The sequence below is a fragment of the Psammomys obesus genome, unplaced genomic scaffold (genome assembly GCF_907164565.1).
Source record: "Psammomys obesus unplaced genomic scaffold, mPsaObe1.curated_primary_1811, whole genome shotgun sequence".
NCBI lineage: Eukaryota > Metazoa > Chordata > Mammalia > Rodentia > Muridae > Psammomys > Psammomys obesus.
Genome location: NW_026595981.1, coordinates 2,368,262 through 2,375,259, shown reverse-complemented (window position 1 = coordinate 2,375,259; position 6,998 = coordinate 2,368,262).

The window sequence follows — 6,998 nt, the reverse complement described above, 5'->3', positions numbered from 1 at the left end:
GAAGGAAGGAAGGAAGGAAGGAAGGAAGGAAGGAAGGAAGGAAGGAAGGAACCATGCTTACTCCTAGAGACAGACCCCAGTGGAATTTCAGGTATACATCCATGGTTTTTCAGGAGCAACATAAGATTAAGACTAAGCTCATTCCCAGCCACATTCCAAAAGTTGTGGCACCGGCCAGGATGGGCAAAACGGGTTACGTCCATATTACCAACGACCTAATTACTTCAAGCTGAGTTTTCCCACCGAGGAAAAAAAGAACAGATTAGTGCGAAGCAAAACACATGGGGGTTTTTGTTTCATTTTGTTTTTGTTTTATAAGACAGGGTTTCTCTGTGTAGCCTTGGCTGTCCTGGACTCGCTTTGTAGACCAGGCTGGCCTTGGACTCACAGTGGTCCAGATCAATATCTCCAAAATGTTCAGTTAAGCCCGGCGTGCAGGCTCACACCCGCAGTCCCAGCCCTTGGGAGGTCGAGGCAGGATGATCAGGGTTGGATGCCAGCCTCAACCGCATGGTAGTTTGAGGCCGGCCTGGACTACACGAGATCCTGCCCCCAAAACAGAACAGAACAAAACCAAAGAGCAGCTAGATGCTGAGCGTAGTGGTGCATGCCCGTCATCTCGACACCCCAGAAGGCTGAAGGAGATCATGAGGCCAGCCTGGGCTGCTTATGGAGACCTTGATTGGGGGCGGCACTGTGAGTGTAGCTCAGTGGGAGAGTGCCTATGCACAAAGTCCTGGGTCCCAGGCCTAACACTACAAGACAAAAACCACCAAGTAAAAAGCAGGCAAGAGCCAATATTTTCAGTGCCTGAGCACTGCGGCCCGCCACCATGCTCAAGCCACAGCGTGTCCATTTAGATGCTTCTCAGAATGGAAGACCACTGAGCGTCACACTCCAGGACCACTCTGCCGTGTCTTTTGGTCTGCTGAGTCATGGCCCTGTTCATCCAGAAGACACTGAGGCTCAGGGCATTACCCAGGCCTCTCAGAAAAGCCTGACTCCAGCATGGGGAGCCTAGAACAGAGTGGAGCGTCTGAACAGTTTGGAACCAAAGGAAGCTTGGTGGTGGGAGGGCTCTTCCTCCCATCTGCTCCAGCCAGTATTATGCAAACTTGTGCGGGTCATTTCATCTGCAGGCTTCAGTTTCTCTTGTTTTGTGTGGAAGATACCTTCTCTATGAGCGTTTAGCCAGGGGACTGGCGAGAGGGCTCAGGCAGGAGAGTGCCTGCTGTACAGACAGACCTGTTCAGACCCTCAGCACCCACATAAAAGCTGGGCATAGCATCTGTGATCCCAGATCTGCTTAGGTGGGGACAGGTGGCCCCAGCAGCTCACTGGCAAGCCGGCCACGCCATAGCGATCAGCTCATGCTTGGTGAGAGACCGTATCTCGGAAATACAAGGTAGAGAATAGCCGAGGAAGACCCCTGGCTCGGCTGGGACGGCGGAGGTGGTGTAGAAGTAAAGAGAGCGGGTCCGGCACCTCCGGAAGCACAAGTGTTCTTTAGTGACAACAGCCAAAGGCCACGTCTCTCCTCTAGAGTAGACTGTCCACACAGGCACCGGGGTTTGGGGGGTTGTGTTGGGTAGAAAAGGATCAGATGAAAGATTCCATCTGCGGGTCAGTCCCCCCACACTCTCAGAGACACCCACAACAGGCACATGCCTTGAATCCCAGCACTCAGGAGGCAGAGGCGAGGGGATCTCTGTGAGTCTGAGGCCAGCCTGGTCTACATAGAGAATTACAGGGCAGCCAGGGCTCCACAGAGAAACCCTGTCTCAAAACAAACCAAAAGGTGTTAAACACACATGAAAGAGGCATGCGGATTCTCCTCGGGTCCGACGTCAACCCCTGTACCTCTGCTTGTATGCACATCCGTGTGCACAAACTCCTGCCCACACACATACACGTACCACACACACGCGCACATGTACACGCACACACAGAGGGGCGCGGAAAGAAAAAACACAGACAGGACTATATGACTTGCCACAGTGTGGCGCTCTCGTTCAGATTTATTAAGAATTTGAAGATGGAGGCAGCCCTTGGGGTTATGCTTTCCAGGCCCCGTAGGAAGGAGCTCAAGCGTTGAGGAGAAGCTCATCTGGACTCCCAACAAGACCATCCCTGCAGCCAAAGATGGCACGCCCTGCGTGTCCCACCACCATGGCCGGGTGGGCAGGACCTGTCCAAGCTGTCCTCCCTGCTCAGTCTCCAGGGAGCTTCCAGGAAGCAGGGGGGAAGGTGCCAGGGGGTGATGAAGAAGCGAACAGTGCTCCTGATGCCTTCCCTCCAGTGACTCAGCATTTTAGAACTCCCACTCCCCTGTGGACACTCTGCAGCTTAGTAATAATTAATCATAAAATAATAATCTTAATAATACTGATACTGACTTCTGCGGAGTGTTTATTGTGGCTGAGGCATCCATCTAAGTGCTTTTAAGCACACATTATCTTAGCCTCACAACAAGCCTGTATGGAAGGCCTATTATTATAATACCCATTTTACAGACTGCAAACTGAGACTCAGAGTCAAAGGACTAATGCCAAGCCAGTGAGCTGACCTGCAGTGTGGATCCTGTTCAGACGCTAGGGTCTTATTAACCTGCGGGCTAGGCCTGCACTCTCAGCTCAGGAGCATGTGCCCCAAGACCCGAAGACCCCACTGACCACCTGTAGTTATTAGAATCCATTAAAGAGCTGAGGCTAGAACTCGGTGGCAGAACACTTGATTTCTGTGCAAGGGCATGGATCCCATTCCCAGCAAGGAAGTGGGTTAAGGAATTCAGGGACTGGTCGGAGGCCAGAGGAGCTGGAATTATAGGTGGTTGTGAGCTGCTCGTCCTGATTCAATTTTCAAGAATTCCTTTTCAACCAAGTGTGAAAAATGAAAAACTCTTGGCCAATATGGAGAAGTTCGGGAGGTCAGGGTCAGGGAAATGGAGATGTGAGCAGAGGAGGCGTGAGCTGGGAGTCAGGCCTGGGCTGGGGGTCAGGCCTGGGCTGGGAGTCAGGCCTGAGCTGGGGGTCAGGCCTGGGCTGGGAGTCAGGCCTGAGCTGGGGGTCAGGCCTGGGCTGGGAGTCAGGAGAAGGGTACAGCAGCCCGCAGCCTCCACTTTGCTTGGCCGACTGTGAACAACCCCGATGGAAGAGCGGACCCAGGAGAACTCAGGGCAGAAGTGGCGAGCCTGTGTCACAACCCGACTGCTCCAGCGCATTAGCCCAAAGTAGCCTGGAGGGATTCAGGATCAGCCTACAGCTCTGAGTCTGTATCCTCGCTCCTGTCTTCACCGGGACACTTCTCACTGGGTTCCCGAGCATTGCAGGAGCCTCAGCCGGTTAATATTTCCGCTGCGTGGAGCAATCCCTGAGCCTTCCCCTCAGGAGGTCCCCTTTGGTCCCTCAGAGCTGAGCATCCCTGCCTTCATGCTGGGGCCATCGCAGTTAGGCCCCTTAAAGCCTGGCACAGAGCACAGCTTCGAGGAAGCTGCATTTGCTGCATGTTGGAGAAATGACATAATCTCTGCTGTTAAGATAATCATGACTGATGGTTGTGGCTCACATTGCAACCCCAGCGCCAGGAAACTGGTTACAGCACAGTTAAGGCCCAGCAAGCCTTGGTCTCAAATAATAACCATTGTTTTAACCTAGAAGCCCCAACACGGCTCTGATCAAGCAAGCCGTATCTGCCAGGTACAAGAGGCGTGTACAGACACTCAGAAACTAATGCATTAAGTCAAAGCAAGTCTGTGAGGCTCAGGGTTAACGGAAAGGAAGACAGCCCTGCAGCGACATGGCAATGTTTGCGGCACCCCGCCCCTCCCCCACCCCGGGTTTGACTGTTGTCTTGAAGCTGTGGCCCTCAACAGAGGCAGGAGGATTGCTTTGTCTGAAACCCGTTTGGTCCACACAGCCAGTTTCGGGTCAGCCAGGGCTACACAGCGGAGACTTTGTCTCAACCACAAGAAAATTGACCTTGCATTAAAAACATCGTTCAGAGCTGAGCATGGCGACTCCAGAAAACTGAGACAGCAGTGCCCGAGCGAAGTAGCAGGACCCTGTCGAAGAAGAAGAAAAAAGGAAAAAGGAGGAGGGGGAGGAAGGGATGGGGAAAAGCGAAAGGAAAAAGAGGCCGCAGTTGCACACCAGGCCTGGGACGGCGCTGTCTAGACCGCGGGCTCCCGGGCGAGCGCGCTGGGATCCTGCAGGCCTCGGGCTTCTTCAAAGCGCTTCCGCGGCACCTGCGGCGCTGGGCCCGGGAGCCGCCCCTGCCCGGAGCTGCGCAGCTCCCGCCCGCCGCGGAGGAGGAGCCGCTGCCGGTGATTTAGGGCCGGGCGGTTCCGCCGGCTGCCGCGAAGGTGCCTATTATCGCCCGGGCCGGCCTGGATTTCAGAAATTCTTGCTCTCCACCGGCGTCGCTCCCCTCCGGGGCAGCGCAGGATCTCACCTTGGAAGAAAGCCGGGAAGCCACACTCGGAAGGCCGCTGTGTCTCTGCTCTACCAGACCAACAAACACCCCAACAAACCTCCCCGCCCCCAGCTCCCGCGCGCCTCGCCACCGGGACACCAGCCCAGGCTCTGCGGCTTCATGCTGTCATTCAACAACAGGGGGAAAGAAAAGCAGCAGGGACCCAGCGCTTTCTGCATGCGACCCAAAGTACACGCTCTACCACGGACCTGCATTTCTGTCTTCGCCCCCACTGCCAGCAACAGGGACAAACTATTTCCAGAGGACCCAGGGTTCGAGTCCCAGGACCCACAAGGCACCTGTAATTCCAGGTCCAGGGGATCTGAAGCCCTCTTGTGGCCTACGCTGTGTGCACATTCGAATACGTGAGCAAATACTTTCGCCCGAACAGAAAGTAAAATAATTTTTAAAACTTTTTAGAAATTACTGACTGCCTACCAGGGCTGTTACAGGGGGTTTGATGCCTGGTATGGCCAAAAACATCCTGTGAGGGGCTTGGAGAGCAAATAAGTCACTTGTGTATTGAAGGTTGGAGTTCAGTTTGTTGAGAGCCTGCCCAGCATTCAGGAGGCTCTGGCTTCCATTCCCAGCACTCCATAAAGAGTGCTAGGCGAAGTAATACAGGTTTGTAATCCCAGTACTCAGGAGATGGAGATGGACAAGTCAGAAGTTAAAGGTCATCCTGGGCTACATAAAACATCTCCACAGCAATCAAACAATAAAGCTAATCTTTAGCCAACCTGTGAGGGTGCATGTGTTTTATCCCAGCACTCAAGAGGCAAAGGTAGATGGGTCTCCAAGGGTTCAAGACCAACCTGGTCTACATTGAATTCCAGGCCAGCAGGCTACCTAGTGAGACCCAGCCTCCAAGGCAACAAACCACCACCACCACCACCACCACCACAACAACAACAACACACACACAATTATGTATTAAATAAGTACTGTCGAAACCAGCATAGTGGCACAAGAGTATAATCCTGGCACCCAGAAGGCTGGGGCAGGAGGAGCTCTGTGGGCCTAGAGGCCTCCCGCCCAAGCACTCCTGCTTGAACTCCAGGTGCTGGCTTCCCCCGAGCCTCCACTCCATGTCTGCTGAGGACCTCCAAGTCAGGCACCCTTTCTAGGATGTTCAGCTCTCCTGCTCCTGGCTCCTGCCCTGGAAATGCAAACATGCAACTCAGATGCTGCCTCCAAACAAGTGAAGTGGAGAGGTCACGGGATGATACGGGGCTGGGGATCACTGGGCCTCTGGTTTTCCCTCTGTGGACAGCTGCAAACTACACGAATACTAAGCTGATGTACGGCTCAGAGTGGTGGAAGCGTGATCCCAGCCCTCCAGAGGCTGAGGCAAGATTTCAAGTTCTAGGGTAGCCCGTGCTACATATCCAGAGCCCGCTAAATAAGTAAACCGAGGAAGCTGAGTACATCTGGGCGGCAGAGAGTGGGTTGAACACACATCTCTTAGGAAGTAAGGATTCGGAGGGGTCTAAGCTAGGGGTGGGGGGTGCAGACAAGGCGTTGGCGTTGGTGTCTGGCAATGGTGGTAACAGAAGGGAGGGGTTTTCTCCATGTCGTCCTTCAAAACTGGGGCTCCCGGCTTCTTAGTAGTCTCAGAGCTCCGGCCACACTCGTGCAAGCGAAACACTCATACATGCAAACAATACAAACAAGTACGTCTGTGACAAGGACGGAGCTATTAGTGGCCTCTTCCTGGCAAAGTCAGCGCTGCAGGAGCGCCAGCCTCATGCACACATTGGGCTCTTTCTGCCATTCCCATTTCCAGCCCCACGGCACCACCCAAGGTGAACCACCTGGTTCGAAGCCTCCACTTGCTGCTTCTCTGGCTCGCTGGCCTTCAGCCACGGCCCGTTAGTCTCTCAGCTTCATCCACTTCTATGCCTATACCCCACACTCAGGTGCCATTTTGACCCAGAAACAGACTCATTTTTTAGCCTCGGACAAGAGGCTTATCCACTTCCGGCTTCCACTTTCTTGTCCATCAAATGGGCAAATGTAACAGGACTATGTCATCAGATTTCTGGTTAGGGTTAAATAAATTCTAATGGAGTATGTTAATGAATTGCTGAATTCCCTCCCAGAAGTGCTCAGGGACCCAACTCTTCCTCCTCCTGCCTGCCCCCTCCCTGGCAGGCTGTAAATCACTGCTTGAGCCACCACCACCCCCCCTCAGCACTCCTCATCCCCTCCACCCACTAATGACAGAGCCATTGGCTCCTCATTAAGAAAATGACAAAGAGCCCTCTGTGCTTAGTTGGGGTCCAATTTCCAGACCTGTCCTAGTAAGGGGAAAGTAGAGCAGGAAGGCCATGGGGGTCTGGCATGGTGAGGAAGGAGGGCTCCTCCTGGGAGAGACAGCTGCTGCTCTGGCTAGGGCTGATGGAGGCCAGGAACCCTCTGGAAAGGACTCCGCTTCCATGGAGAGGAAAAGCAAAGCTCCTTTCCTGGGCTCAGAAAGCTGAGAGCCAGGGGTGGGCTCAGCGGTGGTGACCTTTGTCCTCCTGTGG